This window comes from Anas platyrhynchos, chromosome 1, assembly GCF_047663525.1.
Source record: "Anas platyrhynchos isolate ZD024472 breed Pekin duck chromosome 1, IASCAAS_PekinDuck_T2T, whole genome shotgun sequence".
Lineage (NCBI taxonomy): Eukaryota > Metazoa > Chordata > Aves > Anseriformes > Anatidae > Anas > Anas platyrhynchos.
Window position 1 is genome coordinate 113,166,338 of NC_092587.1, and position 13,588 is coordinate 113,179,925.

Below are 13,588 nucleotides of genomic sequence, written 5' to 3' on the forward strand. Positions count from 1 at the left end.
TTTTTCAGTTCTGTTAGGTGGTGCTGCACCTTCTCGTGTGCTCTGTACAACAGAACCAAGAACAAACTGCAGACATCCATTGACTTTCGAGATTCATTACAGAACCGAGATCAGACGCAATGGTGAAATGCCACAAAGAAATCTACACCTGAAAGTCTGGATTTTGATGAAACTACAAACTAAGATTTCTCACAAGACCTGCTCCAATGATAATATTACAACATGGGAAAAGATACACCAGCTGTCTCTATAAATTTACAATTTTACTGAAGCCATAATTACGTATGAAAACATCCAGACTGCTTCCCAAGTGTACTGTACTAATATTGATATAAAAATTGCGTTGTTTCTATTTTCAATTTAATTATAAATCCACTCTCCACATTTTCACGTATCCACATCTTTTGCTTTCTGCGATAGCTGGAAGAGCAGTGATTCCTTATCTATCAGTCATGAGCCTGAGGTTTAGTCACATTTGAACATCACAGTCTTTTTTACGTAAATGTTGCATTCCTGAGGCCTCATGAAAAATTTACAGACCAGAACAACAACCACAGTGTTTAATGCATCTGAATAAATGTTTATTCACAGATGCCCTCCTTTTCCCTGTGTGATGGCCATGGCTGGACAGGCACGCACTCTGTCTCCTATCCCGGCACACTGCTCTCGCCTCGGCCTCCCTGCTCACGCCATGAGTGGGCTCAGCGCTGCAGCGCTGGGCTGAGCTGAGCTCTATATAAACACCAGCTCAGCATAAACACACGTGTGGCGTTTTTTTGTGGGACCCCGGTCACGGAGGCAAAGTGTCAGAGAGACAAAGCTGGGACTCGTCTTTTTGTGCAGCGTTTGTTTATACACTGCACACGTTGCGCCCAGTAACATGAAGCCATCAGTTTCAAGTTACAAATATACCATAAATGCCATAAGTAATTTATTTTTCTGCCATGCCTGTGAGAGTAAATTTGGGAATTTAAAAGAAAAAAATCTTATTTGATGCTGATGTATTCTGATTGTTCCTCCGAATATATGTGCTTTTACTATGCATACGCATCATTTTGATGAGCTGGCCAAAGCTCTCAAAGTTTTCAGAGTTTTGATGTTGAGGTGTTTGATGTTGAGGGGTGGGACCTTGAAAAATGTTCAGCTGGCTTCAGAGACCCACTCCCCAAATGATTTTCAGTCCAGTAGGACTAATTTGAGAACAGTTTGAATATGCTATTTACTGTAAGGAATCACAGTGGTTCTACAAGTGATGAGCTTCAGACACGTACGCTTGTGCTCAGAAGAGGCACTGGCAAAGAAGTCTGTGAAAAGCTTTAAAGCTACAAGTACTTATTTTACTAAAACATTCTGAAAAATTACATTGGTGATTGCATTTTAAAAATCTGGTAACATTAATTTCACCACTGAAATATGATTTCTTTTAAAAGCTTTCCCCTCATGGTCCCTGCCATAGGATCCACCCCAACATCTGGAGAACAGAATCCACGCTGACAGACTAATGCACATGTGGAGGAGTGTGTCTGCTACTTCGCTGCCTCTCAGGACAGACACATTGTCTCTTTTTCCTTCTCTGTGTCCCCTCCTTTTCTTTTCTTTTCCTTTTTTTTTTTTTTTTTTCCCTTTAATAAGACTACACATGTCTTCCAGCTCTTTGCTGTGAATGTGACCAGTTTGTGATATTCCATTGCATCTACGCAGAATGTCTGGCTTAGGTGATACCAAGTGGTTACTGCCCTGGCTTTGAATGCTTGCTAGGTTATTAACCAGCACATCTGGCTCTCTCCCTAGGAGGGTGAGTTCTGCAGTGCCCCAGGAATTTCTTTCATACACCATTTTTATTAGCTTTTCAAAAGAATATGGATTACCACTGGAAAGGAAGACTTAGGTCATTTGCAAGCATATTGGTCCCCTACCTGTTTAACGTGTTTAAAAAGCAGCAGCAACCAAAACTCATTATTTGATTTTCAGAGTTAATCTTCCTTCATTTTAAGACAATCCTATTGTTCTTGTACTTAAAAGGTCTGCCTGACTGAAAAAAGAAAATGGCTGGTAAATTGTGCTAGACAGAATTATTAAAAAATACAAAATAAATCAAAAAGCCACAAAGATAACTTACAGCTCCCAGAATATTCATTTCTAATCCTACTTTCTCATGGACCCCAGTCCATCATCACAAGAGGGAATGCAAAAGTATTTCATGTTTAATTGAAAGAAAGAAGTGTGCATGTAGCTGCAAAGAGCAAATTTATCTACTTTGCCCACACATGGAAGTTACACAGGACGTGAAGCTAGAATGCAAGAGTTATACTACTACTATAATTTCCCATCTGGACATCCCTATTTCAGCAATGTACATGTGGCCTTTTCTGGTTTTGTTTATGTCACTTCCGAAGCAGTTTAAAGCAACTGGGAAAACTACTTTTGTCTTCTTGCTGAAAAAAGCATCCACATGGGGGAGTTACAGAGGTAGCTCTCCAGCACTTTCCTACTACCTGCCCAGTCAAGTCTAATACTGCTAGCCAAAGCTCTCCTGAAGCAAACCTGAGAAAAAGCTGCCTGCCTACCTACCTACTCACCTACCTACCTACCGACCTGAACTCCACCTTTCCAGAAGGGGTTTCCCTTTTAACGAGTTACCTGGAATTGCTGTGCACACTTCAAGTGCAGAAAATATTCTCCACACAGAGCTAAGCAAGCACCGGAAAAAAAAATAATAAAAATAAAAATAAAAATAAAAATAAAAATAAAAATAAAAATAAAAATAAAAATAAAAAATGCTGGAACTGTTAATCAAGTTCTTTCAAAGCTATTGGAGGCCAGATTTTTGGAAGCTGTCAGCAGTCACCATCTTCCATTGTTCCAAGTTGGAGTTGTTTGGCACTTACAGCTTTCTAAGGGCTGGTACTTCATGTAGGTGTCTAAATGGGAGCTCTGCTCTCCATTAACCTTTTGCAATTGCTTTTGGCAAGACTGACCATCCAGAAATATCACATTGCAAGAGGAACATGTAACACTCACAGAAACCGTATTTTAAAACTGTGTGCATAAATAGCCCATACTCCTCTAGCCAGGAAAAAGAAACAGCATTCTGTGATTTCCCCAACCAAGGGGGACAGCCAGGCAAAAAGTTCACAAACTTCAGTAAATTCATACAATGAAAACAAAACAAAAATTCCTAATTATGTAAATGAAAACAGTGAATGTTTTCAAGAATGTCACAATCTACTTGGAGATTTCTGCCAAACAGAACAAGAACTTAAGTCCCTCAGATAAAATCCTGATTTCTTTAGATCAATATCAAAACAAAAGGGATGCCTAGTCAGAACTCTATGCCACAGATTCTAATATCATATAAATCAAAAACAAAAGAACATAAAGATCTTCTCACCTCCTCAGGTCTGAATCTTCTGAAAAGCCCACCTTGGCAGCAATAGATTTGGCATTATTCAGTCAGCTCCAGTTTTAAAAATAACCACAATTCATTTGGTCCACTAAAGCTCATAGAAATCCTTAAAGGGATTTTTATTATGCTTGCTTATTAATTTTGTTGTCTTCTTAAGGCTTCCTGTCCTGCAAACAGAGGCACTAGCACAGAGATTCAACTGGGATTGTTTTTCCCCCTCTTCTGCTGCTTTTATTTAACAAAAAAAAAAAAAAAAAAAAAAAAAAAAGAGAGAGAGAGAGAGAGAGAGGAGAGAGAGAGATACATGGTAGAAGTTCCTTACAGGAGTTGGAAGAGGACATCTGCAGGCAATTTAACATGAGGGTTTGCTTCTGTGTCAGCTGGCAACCCCTGGATAACTCTGTCATGTAACCTATATGCTAAAACATGATGTAGGACAACCAGTGATATGGGTAAATATGGCAGCACATCAGTTTTATTTGATTAAGATTTATACTTTTTCAACGTGAGCAACCCTGCCATAAACTATGAAAACAAATACAATCCTGCCGCCAAGCAATACCACCCTGCTTCATCCCAAAAGAACTGATCTTCATCAAACCCACCTTCTGCTGCAGCATACAAAAGTCTCTCCCTTCCTTCCAGTGGAATTCAAATAGCAAGAGAATACTTTTTTTTTTTCAGCTGAGGAGGGAAAATTCTCCATTCCTTTAATGGAGAAATAACCCTCCATTGAATCAGTAATGATCCAGATTATATTGCTTTACAGGCGATGGCAGCAGAATGGGGAAGAGCTCATGCAAACATGAACCTGAGCCTGATACTTGTGCCTCGGTCCACTGTTTCCAGACAACTTCAAAAAGGTTTTCAGGAACATAGCCTGGTATCTAAAGAGAGCTCTGGAGATAACCCTGTTCACAAAGTTCCCCACTCCATGTGTTTAACTTCCTCCCAATTAGGAGAATCTGGTCAAGTGAGGAATGCTTATTCTTTCTGGTTCCACTTCTGTTCTTGCATCAGATCTTATATATCTTGACATTTATAGCTATGCATTTTAAACTGAGGCACTGATTAGATGCAATTGTTCAAATTACCTTCCTCCCCCTTCCTCTTTGTGTGTGTGCTTTGGTTTGAATTATTAGCAATTTAAAAATCATTCTTGGAGTTAAATGTTTAATGATATAATTGCTTCTGTTACCTAAATTTGTTTAGTTTGTGTTTTATTAGCATGTAATAACTGAAAGTATATTTTCCTCTGTCTGAGTTAATGATGTCTGCTGCAATGGCTCACATGCTGTTAGCCGACTGGCTGCAGTTCTGGGACAATTCAGAGGGAATTGGAAAGATTTTCTGAAGCTGTAACTAAGGAGTAGGCGGCTTCCCTTAGTTTCTGTAATTGAATGAATTCGAACTCTCAGTTGGCCTCCGCTTCAAGTTTAATTTTATTTCTTTTTTTTTTTATTCATTGTGAGGTCATTTTGAGTGCCTCTAAATCTAAATGTTGGGCAGGAAAGCTCTGCTGTCCCAGACCAAGGCACTTGTGCCTGCTAGGTGCCAGCCGTGCAGCACGCTGCTCTGCAGGCCTTGTCCCCAGATTTTCTCCATGGAGGGTTCTGTGGGTGCTCAGGTGAACAGATTCCTTTGAGAGGAAGCTTGGAGGCTGGGAGGAAGGAGGCTTAACCTGTCTCCTCCTGACAAAGCAGCAAGGACTGCACCCCAAGTGTCTTCAGGCAACACCTGTAGTCCTGCCATACAAATCTCAGCCCTGTACTGGCATGCAAAGATACTAATGTTTGGTACATGGCTGCTCCTGCACAGCCCGTCATCTGCTCCCTGCTTTCTAAATGGCTACTACATTTATGTAAAATGTCATCTGGATGTCATTACATTGCTTTGGGATTTGGAGCTAGCCTGTTTAAGAAAGGTTTGAGTATACCCCTCGTTCTGTGTTAAATATTAAGGATATGCCACGTAAGGTGAGATTCAGTTCCTCTAATGATGAGCTACCTAAAAGACCTCCTGCACTTAATGTAATTACTCTCTGTGTAAACAGGGGAAAGATAGAGGCTCTTCCCAAGGACAATCCACCCCTTCCTAACAAAGGTGTTTCCCTGTTCTCTAAAGAGGTTACCTGCTTAAACTAAATACCAAGCAAAATCAGTTAAGTTAGGCTAGCATCTTGTCCATCCTCAGGCTCTACCTGCTCATTTTTCATTTCAACGTTTTCCCATCTTATTCTATTTTTCCTCCCCACAGGGCATGAAGCAAGCGTTACCATTTGCAAGGACAGGCTCTCTGACCAAGCAGTAAACACAAAACACAGGGGTAAAAAAGGTTACAAGTTTGGGAACTAAACACCCTCTCCCATTCCCAGCTGTTTCTCTGAAGGATGTAACAACAGAGCCTAGTGCACAGATGTATTCAGATTTCTAGTGTTCAGATTTCTACTGCAGTCAGGTTACCATTAATTTAAGCCAATGCACCCTCGTTTGCTCTTTATAACACCTATGAGCAAGGAGTACTCAGTGCTCAACACAAAAGCTGGCTGTGCTGGACACAAGAATTCTCACGTTTGCAGGATTCCTCACAAGTTATTCACAACTGTGACATCTGCCAGGTTTCTGGGTTCCTGGAAAATCTATATATGTGACCAAGGCCGTATGGACAAATAATTATGTAAGCTCATCTGAGAAGGCTCTTGGCACACTGCTGATTTATCTACCTCCTTCTGAGCACTACTTTACTCTATTAGAAATAGCAGATTATAGTGTCCTACCAAACATTATGCAAGGAGGTGACAACTGCCAGCAAATTTAACTTTGATCCAAGGTAATCACTGGCAATATGAAATGTACAATGCACATGCCAAACTCTCTTTCCAAGGCTCAGCAACAGAAGAAAGTGATCCCTTTTTTGTCAAATAAATAAATAAATAAATAATAAAACACTGTAAATAACAGAAGCACTGGCCTAGGGATATAAGGTAAAACTCACCCACATTACCTACAGACAACATTTGTGTTTTACAGGCTACGAGGCAGCACAAAGCTTACAGCTGTATTTCTGAGCTTGATCTGGTAGCAAAGGAAACACTCTGTAGATCCTCTTGGGTACAGAGTTCACTGGCAAGATGGATGTGGGATTTTAGGGGAAAACACTGGCCCTATCTAACTTTCTATTCCTCTAGGGCAAGAAGGGCAGCACGCACATTTTTGATAAATAAACAAAATTGCCCCAAGAACACACTGAAGGTAGAGAATCAGTTTCCCTTTCTAAGGAAACACACCTAGAAGTACCCAAATACCAGCTACTGGTTTGAGCCAGAGAAGAAATACTTTTCACAATGAGACTTTGAACAGGCTTTGGAAAGAACACTGAGAGTCTGAAAATGTCATACAGAATAATGGGCAAAGAATTAAGGCAAACGATAAAATAGCAAGTTGGTGGAATGTATCTAATCAAATACCCCTAACTGTTTATGAGGTAATGTCTGTATTAATAATCTTAAGAAGGAGATTGAACAACACATCAGTGAAAGATACTGCACACTAAAGTCAACTCTGGGATAGCATCGAGACTAGTGAAATAATCTAAAAGGGTATTGAGATTAGAATGGGGGTAGGAAATAAAGAAATGAGATTTCAGATATAAGGAGGATGTTTTTCAGTATAAGATCCCCCAAAATGTCGACAAACACAAAGAGAAAGAGAGAAGAGGGGGAGAAAAAAAAAAGAGAGAAGAGAGGTTAATTTCTGAGCAGTGTGTGCAGAGGAAGCACATCTCCGAGTTCAGAAGCAGCCCCTGTCCATGAGCTGCTGGAGCAACAGCCCTTGGGGGATGCCTATCAATTCTAGGAAGTGTTACCAAAAGGATAACAACGTGGTGATTCATGACCAAGCAACAAGTAGGGCTGGAAGCAGAGCTGGATGCAGCTGCAGTGGTGATGGGGGAAGGCTGCCTGGCCCCTGTCACCCAAACCAGACTGTGACCAGAACTAACATAGACAGGCTGTGTGATGCTTGGTAACCTCCCCTGAGCACTCCTTTAAATCTCCCTCTTCAAGAAGGTGAGGAGGAGTCAAAGCAGTGTGAAATTAAAGGAGTTGGGATCTGAACAGAGCAGATACACAAAGGCTGTTTGAAGAAAGGATCAGTGTGGCTAAATATGAGGAAATACTTCATGATAATGAGCCTCTGAAGAAAATCTCTGAAGAAAAGTTAAGGATGATCCACTGCTTGTGATATTTATGGCCAGGCCAAGGCAAAACACAAATCCAATGTACATTAAATAGTAAATTCTGACTCGCTAAGAGATAATCTCTAACCATCTGCAGCATTTGCACTGTATATTTGTGCAAGGATAGCCCTGGGCAGGTGGTTCCTGTAACTACTTGTCAAGGAAGAAGAAGACTGTTGTGGCAGCCTTTTGGAGTCCCAGGCTGCCCAAGCATGATGCTGGTGGAGCTCCCCAAGGCTGACCTTCTCACATCCCTCCCCTCCAGCTCTCTAGCTACAGTTATGAGACACAGCACAATCACTTGAGCTAATGGAGCTGATGGCCCGATCTGCTGGGATGGCCAGGAAAGGAAGAGACACCTCCTTTCACAGTGGACCTGAAAGAGATTTACAGGCAGCAAAACAAGCCTGCAATCTGGGAGTCCTCAGTCCTGCCTCAGGCTTTAGAGGGGAGGAACAGAAAAGACCTCAGTCTTCCCTCCTGTTTTCCCCCAAGCCCATCTCTATTTGTCCCTATCTCAGATTGTCTGGTCCATCCGTCCCCACTTCTCATATCTTCTCCCCACTCTCAGCTTGCCATCCTAGCCCTAGTTTCTATGACCATCCATTTTACTATTTCTACCCATCTGCAGTAGAAATGTCCAAACTTTTAACTGGCTGGCAGACTGTAGAAGTGAGATTTGAATACATCTGATTCCACATACCAAAGGGTTAGTGTAAAACACTGCATTGAAAATGCATTTGGTACTCTTTAGTTTGCTCTTTCCTGCTTATGAAAAAGATAAATTTTGTTTAAAAATGGCCTCACTTAAGGAATTATCCATGCCATTAGTCCCCAGAACAATAGAGATTAAAGTCTCTAGACCATCCCCTATCAAAATAACATACTTTTCTTTGAACATGTCATTAACACTGTTTTCCATCTGGCTGTTGGCAGCAGTTTTGGATTTGCTCTGAATTGCTGAAAGTTCATCAATTACAGTACACAGAAGCCATTATCTCTCTTTTCCTTTAGCAAGGAGGTATTTGCCCAGGCAGAAAGAAGGAGGTCGAGTTCAAGAGAAAAAGAAAAAAGAATTTACCAATGCAAGCTTTACGGCAATCATTCATTTACAGACCAGAATTCAAAATTTCTGGGAACTAAATCATAATTTCTGCATACAAGGAGCTTTTAGTGTTCAAATACAGTAGTGATTCTGGCATTCTTACATGAAACTGATGTATGCAGACAGAGGATGGAAACAACATACTAGACTTTAAGCCTGGCAGTTTGGGGGCTCAGTGAATGAGTGATAGTGCAGAGGAGTGTTACCCACATTCACAATAAACTCAGTTGCTTTATTTTATGAGAACCCTAATTAAGCCATGGCTATCATTCAAGCAAGATTTAACAACTATGATCCAGCTAGCATAATTATTAAGGATCATAGTGAAATTGAAAGTGTTGTTATCCTGCCAGTAAAAAATAAAATAAAAAAATAGATAAATAAATAAATAAAAAATTGGAAGAGCTTTTAAAGTTCCATGAGAATAATGAATGAAGTACACAGTGAGGGATAAGCAAAGGGGATGGGACTTACAGCTACTCAGCAATGGCAGATTCATGGACAGCTGATAGGGATGCTTTTTCACATCTGTCACTGAGGGACATTTGTAACCCACAAAATGAGAGCCTGCATGCAGCAGTCATCCTGAAGCATCTGTCAGGCAACAAGTTTGCAGCCCAGATAAGCCACAGTAGCCTGTTCACCTCTGTACACTAGGGCTAAACACACCTTCTTACAGCTAGAGGCCATGGCAGGCAATTCATCCATGCAAATCCAGGCAAATCATCACTGATTCATACCTATAGGAGGTTTGGCTTATTAGCCAAGAGCCATCAGTCCATATTGTTTTGGAAAGAGTGGGAGTATGTTATCAAACTGACTCCAGTGGTGACATGCCACGATACAGTAGTATGACATATTCCACATGCATTGCCTACTCAGTTATGTTGCAATGTGTCTGCCATTAGCTTACTACACATGTGACTTTGGGCAAATCTCTTTGTATCTTTGGCTCAAGACTCCATGCTCTCACCCTTGGTTGAGTTGCCCAAATATCATTTTATAATCAAAGAAAGAATTGCTTGAGTAATGTAATGAATCCACAAAGACTAGACTCTTAGCTTAGTCAAAGAGAGGTGGGAGAAAAAAGCCTGGCCTTTATGAGTCAGTAAATGAGGATAATGGTAATTTTATCCTCCTTCCCTTCTTGTCCCCATTGCCTATTTGGTCAGCAATTGTCTTGTGCATACATAACTCCCAGCATAACAACATCTTGGATCCTATTTAAAGACTCCACAATTCCAGGAAAAAGAACAGATTATATCAGACCAAGAATATGTTCCTTAATTAATAATACCTGTGAAACAAATTTGATTTAACCATAACACAACAAATTAGGCACATCAAGCAGCATCTCTACACTGCCACAACTTACAATCCAACATGCTCTTTGGCCAATAAAGGAGTTCTGGGACTAGGTTTTGTAATACTTCCAATGACAATATGGGTTGCTGTACATGGAAATATGCATGTGCCACTTAATCTGTAGCCCAGCCACATAAGTGCTAAACTCAGGAGTAATTTTCAGAAACAGTTATGAAGTAATTGTTTTATTTCTTCTGAGAAATCAGATATTTTATTTTTTTTCATTGTAGTATTACATACAGCTTTCAGATTTGGTAAGCACAATTTGAAAGATTCAGAGGCAACAACTTCTAATTACATCCACAAAAAAAAAAAAAAAAAAAAAAAAGGGGGGGGGAGAGATTGTGCAGATACAGTCTAGATGAATTTGGCTCCAAGTGTTTGATGTTGTCCTTGATTAAGCTACATAGCACATAAACAGTCCCCTTTTCTCAAGTTTTACAAAGCAAATGCAGGCTATACAATCCACAAGCACTTCTGTTCAGGTTGCCATTCACCTGTCTCTGCCTTTATCCCAAATATCAAAATCTCAGATCAGCAAGAAATGGAAAAACTGGACCACATGAATATAGGCGGACCATATCTTCTGTTGGCATAAATCATCACTGCTTCAGTGAATTACACTCATTTGCTCCAGTGTTGACTCCATTCCTGACAAATGCAGTACTTGCCTATATAGCAGTACCTTGGACTCTTCCTCTCCCAGTGAGGACCAGTTCAATAAAATCTCTATCAGTGATGTCAGAAGCTAACTAAAGCCAAATAAGCATTTGGTCTTTGCAAATGAGGCTGCTGAAAGCAGAATTTAACCCTTAAAAACAAACAAACAAAAAGTTTTATCGAAGAGTCAGCATTCACAAAGCTTACATCATTAAAAACAAAACATGCAAATCCAATGTAGCACTCACACAGTGTTTCTATGGTTACTGTTATAAGAATTACAATTTAATGAATAACAGAAAAAAATCACATTGAAAAGCATGTGTAAAGGACAATTAGTCTTGCCCATTCAAAGAGACAATCTAGCCGCTGACTTCCTGAAAACATCTCTAACCTTTCTTTTGAGTTTGATGAGATATAACTCTTGTTAAGACGTTCTATTTAATGCCAGTGTAAGCCGCTAGATCTTTATGTAGCTTCCAAATGACTAACCCAAAGCAACATAGTTCAGACTGACAAGCAAAGGCTCAACTTCCTGGTGAAAACTGTATTCAGCACTTCCATGCAGCACCCCATTTAGAAAGATAGTAAAAATTGTGTGTTTTCTAGAAGTAACACTTAGCATACATAGGAGACCTATTTTTGCTGTGTTTGAAAATTTCTATTGGTGACAGAAGGACCTTGATCCCCAGACAGCACAGACAAAAACCTTCCTTAAGATTATGCTTAACATCAAACATTGTATAGCTCCCAATTAAAATGACAGACCATTTCAGAGGTGAGGACAGAGCTAGTTGCAAACAGTCCTCTCTGCAAACTCCTCTCCAATTTCCAGACTCATTAGAGAAAAAGTGTTCTGAAAGAGTGATACAATACACAAACCTTGGTATAAACCTGCATACCTCGTAGCCAAGCCCCCTCAAATACAAAAAAAAACTGAACAAATGACTTTCCAAAAACAATCTGTTTGTTCTGATTACAGATACCAGAAAGAATCTGTCTTGTTTTAAATAAAATAAAACCTTGTTTTCTTAACAGTTTGCCATTAATCCACACTAATGGTACTATTTAAGACTTTAGCAATAGGAGTAGCAAACCTTATTAAACTAAGGTGCTGATACTACAAACCACTGAACACATCCTCATCTTACTAATGCAAGTAGTATTACTGATTTCAGCTCACTTAGAAGCAATAGACATATGTTGAAGACCAGGGTCAAAATTCCCCATATTTTGCTGAACTGGAACTAAGGGTCTGAACATATACATTCTTTTTCCTGTCCACATTAAATGTTTCTGTCCCTTATGCCTGGGTAAACACAAGCCTGTGACCCAGGCAATACTACATGTTAGAAAGCAGCAGGAACATGGACTCACCATATCAATTATGAATGATTCATTTAAGCTGAAAAATGTAAAGCTTAATCTTTAGTAGCCATGGAATGAAGCTGCCCAAACAAAATGAGGACACACATTAAGATTTTCAAAACATTCCCAAAATTGGACAGGCTCTGCCTAGGCATTGGAATCAAGTTCATATAATTTCTCATTCTGAAATGGAACACAAGAGCTGTGAGATTGGTTGCATTTCCTTCTGGTAGAGCAAAAGGCTGTTTTCAAAATAGCACACATGAGAATTCACATAATGCAAATGAAATCATCCTTGCTGGAAAAAAAAAAAAAAAAGAGAGAAAAAAAATATGTCTCTGAATATTCATATTGCCATATTCATTTATACATGTATTTCACATTCATTTTCTGCACATGTTCAGGCAGAAAAATTAAAAATTAAAATCTGTCAAATCTTAATAATTCTGACATTTCCTAAAAAATTATTTTTAAAGTTACAGCTCTAAATGTGCATGGCTGAGGCTGCATCTGCTTATTCAAGGAGAAAAAAAATAGAATACCATATGACTTACCTGATGGAGTATAGTTAAACAAAACCATATCAAGGATGACTGTAATGAACTCAGTGTGTCCCTTCTACAACACTACAGCAATTAGAGGTGGAAAAGACCATCACAGCAAATAGTCTTTCCCATGGCTCATGTACATTACTTTCTCATGGCTTACTTTTAAGAACATATTTACACCCACTTTTAAAGTCTAAACGAACAGCATCCATGGCAGCTTTCTGAAGAATGTGTTTGGACCAAAGCAGACCCTAATTACATAAACAGAAATGTGAAGGATTTAAGGTTTATTTGGCTAGTTGTCCTCTCCCAAACACAATATTAAAGTAAGTGCCTTCCTCTCACCCCTTCTCAGCGTAGCAACTACTTGTGTGTGCTATTCTGCTGAAAATAGACTCCTGCAGGTTCCCTTGAACACAGAATTATTACAGAGATTTCTGTGCAGCTCTCTTTTACTTGCCATAAAAAGAAGCATACATATCCAGCCTTGTTCTCTCAAATTCTAACTCCCATGGTAAAAAATAAAATAAAATAAAAATGTTTCAGATACAGGTTTTGGCAGAAAGCAAGAAACTGAGTTCTTCTTAATGTTATTTCTGGCACTGTGGAAACTTAGAAAGCATGAAGAGGTACTAAATCCCCATAAAATTTCTGAATTCTTACTGGTCAAAATCTGAAATCCAGGTGACAAGACATGCTAAGGGGAGAGACTGCTTGTGGTGGGGGTTTTTCCTGCTCTTTTCATAAAAGCAGTCGAGTGCCAGAAGACTGTGAATATGTTGGGTTTTGGAAAATTTGGAGAGAGGGAAGGGATGAGCTCTCCTACCACTGTCTGTCACCCTAGTATCTGAGCACAATCCAAAAATGCTGTAGGGAGTTATATAGAGAGGCTCTTTCATT

At 39.6% G+C, this 13,588-nt stretch overlaps 1 protein-coding gene across 8 annotated transcripts in view; it reads right to left on the reverse strand.

Moving 5' to 3' along the window:
- The window catches only part of ERG (ETS transcription factor ERG), a 148,761-nt gene that overhangs the window by 95,947 nt on the left and 39,226 nt on the right, over positions 1 to 13,588 (reverse strand). Inside the window, exon 1 of one of the 8 annotated variants that reach the window (XM_072027033.1) lies at positions 3,392 to 3,577. The exons of the other annotated variants lie outside the window; for them this stretch is intronic. The gene's annotated coding sequence lies outside the window, so the exon portion shown is untranslated. Of the gene's footprint in view, positions 1 to 3,391; positions 3,578 to 13,588 lie in introns of those variants that run through there. 8 annotated transcript variants of the gene reach the window in all.